Genomic DNA, 15,858 nt, shown 5'->3' with positions numbered 1-15,858 from the left:
CTTAATGTAAAGATTTAGTTTATTGCTTTAGTTAGTTTTTCCTTGTTCCTCTTTGTTAAAGGGTAGGGTCCCTTCAACCCGCTGACAAATATCAAATAAAAAAAAGGGAAGCAAAAGAATAGGTATCATTCATGCCGCTGGCATATTAAAGTTAGTAATTGGCCTTTTAAATGTGTGGGTCCTGTTGCGTAGTTTGGATTAGATTGGCCTTTTAAATGTATGACTCTGAAAGGTTATAAATACCATTCGACCCGTCTTTTTTAATAATTAATGGTTCTTATCCATTCTGAAGATTGTGAACTCACGTAACTGAACTAAACAAATATTTCAAAGAGATTTCATGTTAAAGGAGCTTCATAAACTCGTCTATGTCATTTTATACTTTAAATTGTAAGTTGTATTTAAGCATCTTGATAACTTTAAATGTGATCCTTTCAATATGGATAGCACTGGTGGAAGATGATTGATCGCAAAGACTTTCTGGTGTGGCTTTGCTAAGTAATGGTAATACCGTCCAGTTTCAGAAATAGTGAAGGGTATAATATCTTTATATACCATGGCATTGTCGTAATACTTGCTTCCAAATCAACTAGCAGCTTAATTTTAGTACATTTCCCGTGCATTTGGTTTAGGGAAAGGAAAAGAACAGGTTGACTGAAAATGTAGAGTGACGTATGATAAGGTTTCTTTTATGGTGTTCCATTTCGTCCATTTTAATGATTGATATCTATATTTTCTTTAATTTAGTTCATTTGTTTCTATCTCAACTTTATGTTGTCATACATGTCATTAGCTGATATAAGTTTAGACTTTAGTAGGTTAAAGGAAAAAAAACTTCGGTTGTGGTGTTGAAATTGGCTGATGTATGACTAGCAAGAACTCAGTCCTGCCAGTCCAGACCTTAGTAGTGTTCGAAGATGAGTTTGGGTCCTCTTAATGCGTAGTAATTGCTTGAATGTTGATGTTATCATTACAATGATCGTAGTATAATATTGATTTATAACTTTGTTTTTTTGTTTATTATGAGACTTGATGAAAAACTAATTTTCTTTAGATGTGTCACTCTATCTATTGAGAGATTAGTTTAGGATTTGATTACTAGTTAGTTACAAGAGCTCAACCAGAGTTTTTGGAGGTGCTCCTGGTTGACAATTTTAGCATGCAGATTGACTTCTCTGTTATGCTTAATCACTAACACCTTTCGAAGTTGCTAGAAGTTTATTGAGATCTAAGACAACACCATGGCATCACTGGTTCCCACGTTTACAAGAACTAACGAAACACTTTGTGTTAAAGCAGTAATTCCTTCATGCCTTTAAGCTTTAAACATTTTCAGTAAAGAACACATTTTTTTTTTTTTTTTTGCATATGACAGGATGATGCAAGTTTTTAGATTTTAAAATAGTGATGTGCTTCGCTCGAGTCCTAGACAAAGGGGAACAAGAGGATAGGTATGATCTATACCGATGGCATAAAAAGTTTTGCTTAGTTTCAAGATGAAGACTACCATTTAATGTGTGGGTCTTGTTGCTCAATAAGATTTTAATTGGTCTTTTAAATTGAACTATTTACTTTTTTATCCATATTTCTAGCAAGTGAAAGTTTTAATTCTTGTTAACCAACTGTCTGCAAGGCCTTTCTTTGTTGACGATTCAGGTAGTCGTAAAGCCTTTCATTCATCACGATGCAAATAATATGATTTAAACGAATATTTCGAGGGTAGATCTGTGACATCCCATGTTTTCAAGTTTAGTTGAGGGATTATTTGACATATGGGTCAAGTCACAACAGGGGCTAAATTAGTAAAACGTCCAAACTGGGGGGTATTTTGCAATTGGGACAAAACTCAGGGACTTAAAAGGAACTAAGTAAGCTGGCCACCTTATACAACGACACGTGGCATCATTTTGCCTTAAAAACGAATTTGCCGTGCATGCATGTGGGGCGTGTTGGAAGGGGATAAAGTTTGATTATTTTAAAAATTATACGTGGACCCCACTTCATACCAATTTCCTTTAACCCACTTTTACCCACTTTTACACCCACAACAGAGAACATATATTATGAAATGGGTTTGGTCGTGAGGTTTGGGAGTTTAATGGATTTTTGGCCGTGAGGGTTTCGAAGTTATTTTCGTCGATTTCTTCCTGCCTGATTGTCGGAATTCTATGAAACTTGTTCCAGGTAATCCCATTCGACTTGTTCTACATATCTATCCGTTTAGAATTTTCAATTTCGTCCGTATTTGATGGATTTATGATGGTTATTTCGATAACTGTATAGTTGTACTAATTTCATTTGGGATCGAAATTTGGAGCTATTTAGACAATTATTATTCGATTTCTTCTAATGGTTTATGTTCAGGATCATGTTTAGAATGTTATGGACTATTTTGGGGTGACCATATATAGACGGGGTGCTGCCGAATTACGGCTCGAATTTCATATTTGGACTAGTTTTGAGAATGAACTGGAATAGAGATGGTTACCAGAATTTTGTCATATTTCATAGGAATTGACAATTTCAGCTATAAATTATATTGTGTGGTTCATTATGTGATCTGTCAGCTTATGGAGACTCTAAAATGAAAAATTGAGTTTATCGGAAGTCGGTTGGTTGGTTAATATGCATTTCGTGTATTCAATGGACATGGCTATGAAAGTTAGAGATCAAATCGATTATTCGAAGTCTTCTATCGTTATTGATTGTTTTTCGTGTTTTAAGTTTTCATCGTTTTCTCTTTGATATTGTCTTTATTGTACGAAGGTTCTTAGTATAAGAACCTAATGTTTCTATTCGGTGTGTTTGGTTATTCTTCCTTATCTCAGAGTATGCGAATGAGGAGGAATAAGGTCGTCTGGTAGGCGGGAGTCTTTGGTGATGCAAGGACTGAGGTAGGGGTTCTAAATCCTTTATCCAATATGATTTTATAGATAATGAATATGCTAGATTCTACAGTTATATATGCGCCATTATAACTAGAGTTTAGGTAGCATGAAACTCGATTTATGTGATAAACTAAAATATGATTGAAATGTTTTGATGCGATATGAGAAATGTTTTCGAACTGATTTTATGATGATTGTGAACTACTGGGATTTTCTTGTATGTACCCGACTGCGGATTATGTCAACCTACGGGCACATAGCCATTGAGGGTAGGATGACATGTGGACACGGTTGTGATCCGTGTGAGACCGGTGAGGTGGGCGACACTAGTCATGAGACCTGTGGGAGTAGAGTGCTTCACTTGCTGGCTATTGGTGCTCGTGCCTCCAGCTCGAGGCTCAGGGCCGTACACCTTGACCGCTCGCCTGGGAGGTGACATTGATTGGGAATCCCTCTGCTTTGTGGCGATATGACTCTTGGTTGTTCCACTTCCGTGTTTGATAAGATAATGATTTGAATGAGAAAATAGGTTTCGAGATTGAATGAGAATATTGGTTTTGAGATATGAACGTAACTGATTTTGAAAGATCGCATTAGATGCATGACAGGGTACCGAAGAGAATGAGGTTCAGGTCCTTCCATGGGTATTGGGGGACGGCTCTCTTATTCGAACTCGGTGATCAAAAACTTATTTAGATACTTAAGGTATATATGTATCATGAGGTAAACTTTTCAATGATTGCGGAGTCCCTTAGTGGGAGAGGGACTTACCGGCTAGGGGTAAGTCTCTTTCTCGAGGAGACGTAGTGCATTAGCTAGTGCCATAAATGGGCTGGTACTATCTAACGCACTCTAGGTTCTCTTGAGGAACTCTCCTCTTATTGGGAGCGCACCATGGGTGGGCAGCTAATCACTGCTATTGCTTGCTAGATTAAGGAAAATGGTTTTATATAGTATATACGGTAACTGGTTTGATAACTCGCTTTGTCATGATGTTTACAACTTATTAAATGAACTTTTGAAAATGTGATGGCTTTTGGATTGGTCTTCTGCCAGAATAACTCGTGTCGGTGAGTATTCTGACCCCCTACCAGTTGTTAGTGTGCAGGTTCTTGGTTGTAGCCTCGAGGCGGAGTGTGTATTCCAGCCGGTGATCTTGTCTGACGAGGCTAGCAGAGTTATGTCGTTTTATATGATTTTTCGTTATTTTCAAGTTATGTATTTATCGCAGAAACCAAACTCTAATATGTATATACGTAAAACTTAGAGTTGTTTATAAGTTGTATCGGTGTTGTATGAGGCGTTTGTATGTTTGTGGTTCGGGTTTCGACCCGAAATTGAGTTGAGTTTGTTTAGCTTCCGCTTAATAGTTTATTCTTGTATATGCGAATGTATGGTTTGCATGACAGGTTTACAGGTGCGACCGGTTCGATTTACAGAGGAGACTCTGTCGGATTTTTGTCTCGTCTGTGAGTTGCCGGGGTGTGGTCGTGTTTATTTTGGGACACGGGGCGTCACAAGATCGTAGTTGCAGAGCTTTTGGTCGTCTTGAAGAGGTAATTAACTTTAATGTGCATATATGATCTTAAGCTTAACATCATATATGTGCTTGATTTTGGTTGAGCTCCTGGAGATGATTTATGCTTCATCCCATTTCTGCTTGTGCTACCTTGCAGCTGGAACCATCTCGTTGATTTCATGTTTAACTTCTTTACCTAGATACACTAGACTCCGAAAGTCTGGCATCTCACTCTATAGCCTTAGTCTATAGTCTTGGTACGTAAAGTGTTATTTTTGTCGGCCTTTGTTTCTTTGTGCATTTTCTTGTGTTATGGTTTGTGTTTGTGTGAGTTTGTTTGTGGATTGTCTTAATGTGGTGGTGTTTATGTCTAGGTGTTTGCTTTTGTTTTGATATTGTGATTGTTGTTTTTGTTGTTGTTTGTTGTTGCTATTGTGTTTGTATTTGTGCTTATACAAGTGTTTGTTTTGTGTTTTCTGTTGTGCTTTTATCTTTTGTTCATGTTTGAGTTCAAAGTTTATTGTGTGTGTTGTATTGCTTGTTTTTTTTTGTTGTTGTATTGCTTGTTTGTTCCTACTCTTGCTTTTTTTTGTTCTTGTTGAGACCAAAGAGTGTTAATTTTGTCGGCCTCTGTGTCATTGTGCATCTTTTTGCGTTATGCTTCGTTTTTGTTTAAGCTTGTTATAGTCTGTTTGTGTATTGTCTTTTTGGGTTTGTGTTTGTGCTTGTACAAGTGTTATACTGCTGTTTGTTCCTGCTCTTGCTTGTTTGGTTCTTGTTGGGACCAACTATTACTTTCTTACGGCACACACTTGTACAAGTGTTTGTCTTGTGTTTGTGGTGTTTTTTTTTTCTGTTTATGTCCGGGTTCAAAGTTTATTGTGTGTGTAGAGTAACTGCTTGTTTGTTCCTTCTATTTCTTTTTTGGTTCTGATGCGTTTCGTCGGAAGCGGGAGTACGAAGTGAAAGGGGAGTATCGTAACAGAGTAACTAGGAATAGGGGTGGGAAAACGGTCCGGGAACCCGATATCCGGCCCAATCCGCCCGGACCGTTTACACCATAAACCGATTGCTACCCGAGCCGGGTATACCCGGCCCGATGGCTCGGGCTATATGGGCCTAGACTCGGACAGGAGCTTATATCTGAGTCCCGGCCCGAATACCCGTCTGAAACCCGTCCGTGAAGATCCGCCCGCTACAACCCGCCCGTTAGCTACCCGAAGGCTGCTACCCAAACACCCTTTTCATACCATATCACCAACACAAGTTTATATGATCCAAAGGTGTGGGACTAAAGAGCTTGAGTTACTTAAAATTTTAGCTTTTACCAAGCCTTGTTTTGGGATACAAAGGAAGAGGTAGATATAACTTCCCCTCTTGCTTCTTTTATCCTTATCCCAACAATGTGGGACTAATAGATGAAGCTTATTTAAAGTTTTTGACTTTAAAGAAACATGTCTTCCAAAGCAAATGAGGAGGTAGATATAACTTCCCCTCTTGCAAGAGACTGAGATGCTGGATTTTCCCTTTACTGGCTGTATTTTCACATGGAACAACAAGCAAGAGGGTAGTGCTAGTGTTTTCTCTAAACTTGATAGAGTATTGATAAATGTGGTTGGTTGGGAATCTTTCCTGACTCTAGGGTCAACTTTCTGCCTCCTGGTACTGTGGACCATTCACCAGCCATTTTTTCCTTGAGGAAGGTTGAGACCATTGGCAGGAGGCATTTTAATTTTTTTTAACTATTGGTGTGATGAACTAGGTTTCATGGACCTTCTTGAGGAAGAATGGATGGAGTCTGTCCAAGGTCTCCCATGTTTCAGCTGGTCTCTAAACTCAAAAGAGTCAAGGCCAGGTTGGTGCACTGGAAGGTTGCTAATTATCTTAATGTGTCTGAGCAGGTAGCTTCTGCTAAGCAGGTGGTGGAGGAGGTGCAGGTTCAGATGCAGGAGAACCCTTTTGATGCTGGCCTCAGGAGGCAAGAGAGGGAGGTTGTGGCAACTTACACTCATCTTGCAGGAGCTGAGGCTTATATGTTGAAGCAGAAAGCCAGAATTCAGTGGTTAAATGAAGATGATAGTAACACCAAATTCTTTCATAGCACCATCAAGGAGAGGAAGGTCAGGAATATCATCTACAAGCTTACCAGCAGAGAATGAATAGTGTTAGAGGACCAATTGCCTATTGTGGATGAATGTGTGGGCTTTTATAGGTCCTTTTTTCGCTATGAGGAGGCTGGGGACAATGAGGATGAGGTCCTGGCCTCTTTTGAGTTTTCTAATTCTCTCTCTATTGATGATGAACAGGTGTTGGTGGAACCAGTAACTAGAGATGAGGTGGTCTTTGCTCTCTCCACTATTGGTTCAGATAAGGCCCCAGGACCTGATGGTTTCTCCTCTTACTTCTTCAAGAGATGTTGGTCAGTGGTGGGTGATGATTTCACTAGAGCAACTCTGAGCTTCTTCAAGTCAGGGAAGCTTTTAGGTGAAGTTAATGCCACTCTCCTCTCTTTGGTTCCTAAGGTTCCTAATGTTAACACTATGAGTGATTTTAGACCAATAGCTTGCTGCAATGTTATTTATAAGACTATCACTAAGATCCTAACTGTTAGTAGGCTCAAGAAGGTGGTGAGAAGTTAGTGGGGGAGAATCAATCTGCTTTTATTTCAGGTAGATCAATTCAGGACAACATCATGCTTGCTCATGAGCTTGTTAGGGCTTATGGTAGAAAGGATGGCCCTCCTAGGTGTGCTGTGAAAATTGATCTTCAAAAGGCTTATGATACTGTTAGATGGTCATCCCTTTTGAAGATTTTAAGGAAATTCAACTTGCCCAGCAAATTTGTCAAGTGGATTGAAGTTTGTATTTCCACTCCTAAGTTCTCTGTTGTTGTCAATGGGGCTGCCAATGGCTACTTTGAGGGCAAGAGAGAGTTGAGGCAGGGCTGCCCCATTTCTCCCTATCTCTTTGTGATGGTGATGGAGGTCTTTGCTGTGCTTATCCAAAGGGAGAAGGAGACTGGCGAATTCCATTTGCACCCTAGATGCAAGGACCCTGTGGTCACTCATCTTTGCTTTGCTGATGACCTAGTGGTGTTTATGAGAGGTCTTGGATCAGTTATTTCTCTGCACTGGTCTTGCTGTTAATTGCCAAAAGAGCTCCATTTTCTTTGCTTGTATGGATGTTACTAGCAGAATGGAGGTTAAGGATGTCCTGGGGTTTAATGAAGGAGCCCTCCTAGTCAGGTACTTGGGCCTTCCCCTCTTGTCCACCATACTTTCTTATAATGATTGTGCTCCTTTGATCCAGAGAATCTTGAATAGAGTGCAGTCTTGGAAGGCCAGGTACCTGTCTTTTGCTGGTAGGCTTCTCTTAGTGAATGTGGTTCTCAATAGCATGATTAAATATTGGATGTCAGTTTTCATTCTCCCTAAGAGAGTGTATAAAGAGATAAACTGCATCTTCAATAGATTCATTCGGGCTGGGATTGAGATGGGTCATAAGAGAACTACAGTGAGTTTCAAAGTGATCTGTCTACCCAAGCAGGAAGGGGGCCTTGGGGTCAGGAATATTGAGGTGTTAAATCAGGCTTTTAATCTCAGACATGTCTGGGAGGTAGCTATTAGCAAGGAAACCTTGTGGGTCAAATGGGTTCAACAAAACTTGATTAAGGGGCAGAACTTCTGGCTTATGAAAGCTCCTAAAGATTGTTCTTGGTGTTGGAGGAAGGTTCTTGAAGGCAGAGAGAAGGCTCAGCAGCTTATGTTTCATATTTTGGGTAATGGAGAGGACACTATGTTCTGGTCTGATCCTTGGCATCCCTTGGGTGTTCTCTCTGGCCTTTTTGATATGAGATTCAGGTATAGTTCTTTCCTGCATAGTAACATCAAAGTGGCTGACTTTATTAGACATGATGCCTGGTATGTTCCTGACTTTCTTAAATATGAGCTTCCTAATGTCTTTGCTAGACTTTCAGAGGTCCCTCTGCACACTAATTGCCCCTGATAGAGTGGTGTGGACAGTTAGTTCCAATGGTGTCTTCTCTTTGAAGAACACCTATGAAGCTATTAGGCCCTCTGGCCAGGAGGTTCCTTGGAAGCAGCTCTTATGGTTCTCTAGTTGTATTCCCAAACATTGTTTTATTACTTGGTTGGTGCTAAACAATGGGTTGAAGACTAGAGTGAGGCTTAGACAGTGGGGAATGGATGGTGGAGAGCTGTGGTATATGTGGTTTAGGTGCAGAAACTGAGTTTCACCTCTTTTTTGATTGCTGCTTTTCCCAGACTCTTTGGCTCAGGTTGCTTAGTGCTCTGGGTTTCCAGAGAGCTTGTTTGGGGTCTGTAGAGGCTGAGGTGGACTGGTGCAGGTCTCATTTTCATGGTGGTTCCATCTTGGCTAGAGTAGGCAGACTTGTGTTCAACTCCTTCTTTTACCATGTGTGGAGAGAAAGGAATCATAGGGTTTTTAGGACCAAGGCTCTCATTGTTGATGTCCTCTACAACACCATCATTGATGAAGTAAGAATAAAGGCAGCAGCTTGGGGGTGCAGGTTAGAAGATAATGCCTCTAATTTTTTGTTTGCTGAGAAGTGGAATTTGAATGTTGTTTTGAGTAAACCTAAGACCAAAGGTTACAAATGGGAAGGGCCTCCTCAAGGCTCTGTTTTGATCAGTACAGATGGCTCTCTTAACACTGATTCAGCTGGATATGGGGTTTTGATTCGAAATGCTACTGGTGAGGTTCTCTGCCTAGGAGCTGGTTCTGCCTTAGCTCAGTCTATTGATGTTCATGAGCTCCAAGGTGTTGAATATGGGTTGAGGTTGGCTCACTCCCATCACTATGATAATGTTGTGATTGCGACTGATTCTTTGATGGTGCAACTGCTGCTCTCTGATTTCTCGAGGCTGCCCCCTTGGAATGCTTGGCATATTTGGCTAAACATCAAAGTTCTTTGGGCTGGTTTCCATAGTTGCAAGATCAGGCATGTGGTGCGTGAAGTGAATATGGCTGCTGATTTCCTAGCTAAGTTGAGGCCTGAGGGCGAAGTTGAGTTGGACCTGGGTCTTTTACCTGTTGAGTTTGAGCGTATTGTTAATGATGATAAAGTAGGTCGAGTGAGATTGAGGAAATGTTGGTAGGCTGGTTAGCCTCTTTGTTTTTTGTTTTTAGTTTTTGCTTGTAGTTTTTGTTGTTTCCTTGTTCTGGGTCTGGGCCCTTTTCTCCCTGCTCATTAATGCAAAAAAAACTTCCCCTCTTGCTTCTTTTATCCTTATACCAACAATGTGGGACTAATAGATGAAGCTTATTTAAAGTTTTTGAGTCTTCCAAAGCAAATGAAGAGGTTATATATTACCTATCTCCTTGCTTCTTTTATTTCTAACTCAAAGGTGTGGGACTAAAAGTTGAAGTTTGCTTAAAGTTTGTATTGTGATGTTAGCCTTCTTGTATCCATCCTTGATTAAATACGATACATGGTCAATGGTAATTGACTATATCGTTGTGGGATCCTTATTCTTTTTTTTTTTTTTTTTTTTTAAGAATTGAGGGATCCTTGGTATATTTAGAATACTATATATAGACCATCTTAGGACTCTTTTATATATTCAAATACCCGTTTTTCTTTTTTATAATTGAACTGCCATCTCCATTTTTTTTATTTGCATGATGTTTTTTTCTAAATCAACTCTTGGGCAACCATATACACATTTGGGCAACCATATACACATTTCTCTAAATCAACTCTTGTTTGATGTTTTTTTTATGAAATCAACTCTTGTTTGGGCAACCATATACACATTTCATCAAAAAAAAAAACTCTTGTTTGATGTTGAAGATTGGATTTTTTTTTCTTTTTAATTATTCTTTGCTACGATAGTAATATATAGGGCTCACTCAACTTGATAGCATTTTTTATTTTTAAAGAAGAGGAAACTTAAAAGGGTTTCAAAAGGGGGGTAGGGTTTTGAATGAAAACATCGTGTGCAAAGAAATAAGACAAAGAGAAAGAGGTAATGAGGGGAGAGCCCATTTAATTTATCACTATCTCTTTAACATCTTTCAAGAAAGTGGCTCAATCTAATAATGGACTAAATAGATAAATCGAGGTAAAGACTAAATTATGAAGGAAGGAAGTGGCTCAAGAACTTGTTTTAATTGATGGTCTTGGGGAAAAGGAAACAAAGAAATTATAGAAGATGAGGACTGTGGATGCACACATATTTGTTGGAACAATCTAGTGGAGAGGTGTGGGAATAAATAGATGAGAAGATGAAAGGTGTGGGACTAAATAGATGAATGGAGGCAAAGAAAGTGATCTCCAATTTTTGTTTTGTGATGGATCATGTTTTAGTCCCACACTTTTGGAACAAAAGAAAAACTACTTGAAGAAAGGTTATTTATATCCATCTTCCCATCCATTTCAAATATCTCTCACTTTCCTCAAACCAAGGGAATTGATTAACATGATTTTAATTTAATTAATAATTATTTGTTTTTATTTAAGAAATATATTTTAAGTCTAATTATCCGAGCCCGTCCGGCCCGAGCCCGTCCGGCCCGAGCCCGTTGGAGCCCGCTCGGGTAGACGGGCTCGGACGGGCTACGGGCACTTAGATGGCTTGTTTTGTCTGGCTCGATCCGCCCGACTCCCTACCTCGGGCTCGGCTTATCCGAGCCCGGCACTTTGTAGCCCGAGCCCGTCCGCGCCCGCCCGATTCCCACCCCTAACTAGGAAGATCATGATCACCACACTTTGATAAAGTTGCCACCACAAAGTGATAAAGAAACCGGTTGAGCTAGCACCACACCCGGATAAAGTTGCCACCACCAGATTGAGCTAATACCACACCTGGATAAAGGTTCCACCACCAGATGATAAAGACGCTCGAAATCCACCACCAATGGCTCTTCCAAAACCAGAGGATAAAGGAGTTGATCTAAACATATCCAAAGTCACAAAGACTCTATAATTTCCAATTCAATATTCTCTCCTTTTCCATTTATAATAAACCTCATTATATAGAGGAGAATACATTAAATGGGATATTGGATAGATTGCCTGAGGTGGGATATGCTTCATGGAGCTCTAAATGAGATATTGGATAGATTGCCTGAGGTGGGTATCCGGGATGGTTTTGATGATGAGAGGGTCTGGACAGCAGGTCAGTCTGGTTTATTTACTCTCAAGGAGACATATGAGGCCATTAGAAGGAGGGAGGTTGTTGTTCCTTGGTGTGATATTGTGTGGTTCTCTTATAAAATCCTAGGCAAAGTTTTATTACATGGGTAGTTATGAGAAGAGCTTTGAAGACCAAGGAAAAGCTACATAAGTGGGGTGTCATCTCTGATAATATTTGTGTGTTGTCTGCTTGTCATGTGGAGGATGATTTTCATTTACTCTTCTCTCGTAGCTTTTCTTGTGCTGATTGGAAATCTAGTTTGGCCCTTCTTGATGTTTATAAGGTTTCTAGGTCTGATTGGACTCAAGAAGTGGCTTGGGTGGTTAAGCTCTTTGCTGGGAAGGATATGGTAGCTCTTGTGGGGAATTTGGCCTTTAATGCTTATGTTTATCATATCTGGATTGAGAGAAACAGAAGGATGTTCACTGGTAATGCTGAATCAGAGAAGGAAATCCAGAGGAGAATTGTTGATGATGTCAGAATGAAGTGTTCTGGGTTGAAGGTTAAGGCTAAAGATAATCAGAGAAGCAGGAGGGTTGCTCTAAATTTCAATCTGACTTTTTTTTTTGTGTGTATTAATCAGCAGGATTTTAAGGGATCCAGAACCTTAACAAGAAAGGGAAGTCAGCCAAAACAGCCAACAAACAAAACCAAACCCATACAAAAAACCCAAGCAACCCAAAAGAAACATATAGTCCCAACAAAAAATAACAACCATCAAAACACAAGAAAGAAGAAAGAAACAAGAGACAACTCAATCATTTCCTCCTCATCCTGATCTTGCCCAATCTGTCATCACTAGCAATGGTCTGCATTTCCTCACTGAGCTCCCCAGCCCCAATAATGTCAATCCCCTACTGCTCCTCTAGCTTTAGACAAACAATCTGCCAATTGATTAACTTCTCTAAAAACATGCTCAATAGTGCAAACTCTAAACTTTCTCATATTGCATTTGATACTTCTCCAAACATTCAAAGATTGCCAAGGGGGAGCAGCATCTTGCTTGGTCAGAAGCTCACAAACTGCTTGGGAATCACAGGCCACCTTTACCTTCTCATAACCATGAGCCAAAGCTTTTTGAAGACCCATATCAATGCCTTGAAGCTCATGGTGGATCACACTGACAGGAACATCACCACCTTGAACAACCAGCAGAACCTGTCCATTAAAATCACGCAAGACACAACCAAAGCCAGCTAACTCTGGACTATAAGACCCATCTGAGTTAATAAGAATGAAACCAGGAGGGGGAGCAACCCATATACAAGGAATGATCTAAGGGGGGGAAATAGACAATTGAATATTCCAGTGTCTAGAGATAGCCTCCACTCTAGGACTACTCACAATGCTACAATGGTTATCTGCCATCTTCATTTTAACATCTTCTATAATTCTTCTCAATATACTTTGTTGATCTTCCACCTTGTTAGCAAAGAGTCTTCTATTTCTCTCACACCAAGTATGGTAGATGAAAGCATTAAAAGATAGCTTACCAAGAACATCAACTTTATCTTTCCCATGGAAGAATCTAATACACCAAGCAATCATATCAGCCCAAGATTGACAGGAAACCTGCCTAAGGTCCAGCATTCTTAGAAGCTCCTTCCAAATAACCCTGGAAAAGCTACAGTGGAAGAAGAGATGAGCATCATCCTCATCACCATTAGAACACAAGCAGCAAGTAACATCAATATTCATACCCCATTTATAAAGTTTCATCTTAGTCTTAATAGCTTTTTGCAACACAACCCAAGTAATAAAGCTATGCTTGGGGATGTTATGACTAAACCAGACTAAGGAAACCCAAGGGACAGCAGGCAAAGCTCCTCTCAAAGCCTCATAAGTGCTTTTCAAAGTAAAATCCCCTTTGTCATTGGCTAACCAAATTTTGGAGTCCTCATACCCCCCCAGCTACAGCCACAGTGTGGAGACCACTGGCAATGGGCCCCAAATAAAAGGACTGCAAGTCAGAGACATTCCATTCACCATCAATCAAGCTATCACTTACCTTAGCATTTAAATGAAATCTAGCATCATACTTGAGCTGCTCTGAAAAGAAAGGAAGCAAAATACCCATAGGATGCCAAGGGTCCTTCCAAAACCAAGTGTTTTGGCCATTACCTATCAGAACAAAGCAGAATTTCAAGCCAATCTGCCTATTATGCAAGAGCCTGCGCCAACACCAAGAAGAATCACCCACAACACTCATGAGCCAGAAGTTTTTGCCTTAAACAAGATCCTATCCACCCATTGCACCCATAAAGTGTCCTTGCTAATGAAGAACTCCCATATATGTCTAAGAGTACAGGCCACATTAAGAGTAGATAACTCTCTCAAGTTAAGCCCCCTCTCTTTATAAGGATGGCAAACAGTAAACCAACTAACAGAACCACCTTTAGAATTCATATCTGGCCCATCCCACAAAAATCTCATAAAGAGTCTATCAAGCTCCTTGATCACCCTTTGAGGAAGAACAAAGACACTAAACCAGAAGAGGACCATACCATTCAGGACAGATCTAATAAGGGTCAGCCTGCCAGCATAAGATAGGAATCTTATTTTCCAAGATTGGATTCTACTCAGGACTCTGTCTATGAGGGGCTGACAATCATTATAGCTAAGCCTAGTAGAAAGCAGAGGGACCCCTAGATATCTAATTGGGAAAGAGCCACAGACAAAACCAAGGCAATCCTTTATCTCACAAACCATACTATCATCCAATCCAGCAGAGAATATGGAACTCTTGCTTCTATTGATTTTAAGGCCAATACAAGAAGCAAAAGAGTCCAATACTTTAGCAAGAGCTCTAGCAGAATCAACATTACCCTTCATAAACACAAGTAAGTCATCTGCAAAACTCAGATGGGTTATCAAAGGGTCTTTACACCTTGGGTGAAGGAGAAATCTACCCTCTTTAGCCTCAGTAACCAATAGAACATTAAACACCTCCATTACCAACACAAAGAGATAGGGGGACATAGGACATCCCTGCCTTATACCTCTCTGTCCTTTAATATAGCCATAAGAACTACCATTTATCATAAAGGAGTATTTAGGGGAGGAGATGCAAACACTCACCCATTGAACAAACTTCTCAGGGAAACCAAATTTAATCATAATCTTAATGAGAGCAGCCCATTCAATAGTATCATAAGCTTTTTGTAGATCAATCTTAATAGCACACCTAGCAGGACCCTTAGTCCTATGATAGTTTCTTGTCAATTCATGGGTTAAAAGAATATTGTCCTGAATAGCTCTACCTGAGCTGAAAGCAGACTGGCAAGGGCTGACAAGGTGACCAATAACATTCTTCATTCTAAGAGTCAAGATCTTAGTGATGCATTTATAGATGACATTACAGCAGGAAATAGGTCTAAACTCATTCATTCTAGCAGCCCCAGGGGTTTTAGGAACAAGAGTGACAAGGGTGGAATTTACCTCACCAAGAAGTTTGCCTGTCTTAAAGAATCTAGTCACAGCTTCAACCACATCATCACCAATAGTCTTCCAACAAGCTTTGAAGAAGTGGGCAGAAAAGCCATCAGGCCCAGGGGCTTTATCACTGCCAATAGTTGATAGGGCAAAGACCACCTCCTCTCTAGTAACCATGGAGGTGAGCTCAGAAGCTTGATCAACAGAAACTAACCTGTCAAAATGAACAGAATCAAGTAATAACAAATCCTCATGATGAAGAACAGAAGTACCAAACAACTTAGAATAGTAATCCACACATTCATTAGCTACATCCTGAACAGGAAACAATTTCACACCCTCATCATTGTAAAGGAAGGGAATATTGTTCCTTGACCTCCTCTCCTTCATAGAATTATGAAAGAACCTTGTATTTTGATCCCCCAAGCAGATTTTTAACTCCCTAGACTTTTGCCTAAACATTGATTCTTCCATATTAGCAGCCTTGGAATAAGAACTAAGAGCCTCCCTTTCCTGTCTCCTCAATTCAGCATCAAGAGGTTCAACCTGGAGCTTTGTTTGAATCTGGTCCACAACTTGTCTGGCTTGCTGGACTTGGGCACCAAATCCAGTAAACTTAACCCTTTTCCATTCAATTAAAGCCTTCTTCAGGTTCTTGAGTCTGCTAACAAGCTGGAACATATGGTAGACTCCAAGCCTTTTGCATAATGCCCAAGAAATCCTCATCAAGAGTCCAAGCATTAAAGAATTTGAAAGGCCTAGGACCTGTAACAACACCATCAAATAAAGAAAGAACAAAAGAGGAGTGATCAGAAATAAAAGGATTAAAGAATTCAGCCTTA

At 40.0% G+C, this 15,858-nt stretch overlaps 1 long non-coding RNA gene across 1 annotated transcript; it reads left to right on the top strand.

The window, feature by feature from the left end:
• The first annotated feature begins 2,079 nt into the window (after positions 1 to 2,079).
• LOC147549025 (uncharacterized) lies at positions 2,080 to 4,190 on the top strand. The gene is made up of 2 exons (XR_015236922.1): positions 2,080 to 2,184; positions 3,983 to 4,190. It is a non-coding gene; the product is annotated as an uncharacterized LOC147549025 (long non-coding RNA).
• The last annotated feature ends 11,668 nt before the right edge of the window (positions 4,191 to 15,858 follow it).

The sequence above is a fragment of the Eschscholzia californica genome, unplaced genomic scaffold (genome assembly GCF_041429995.1).
Source record: "Eschscholzia californica isolate CP2 unplaced genomic scaffold, dmEscCali1.0.p SCAF_3, whole genome shotgun sequence".
Taxonomy (NCBI): Eukaryota; Viridiplantae; Streptophyta; class Magnoliopsida; order Ranunculales; family Papaveraceae; genus Eschscholzia; species Eschscholzia californica.
Note: the sequence above shows the minus strand (reverse complement) of the source record. Positions and strands in the feature narration are given on the sequence as shown.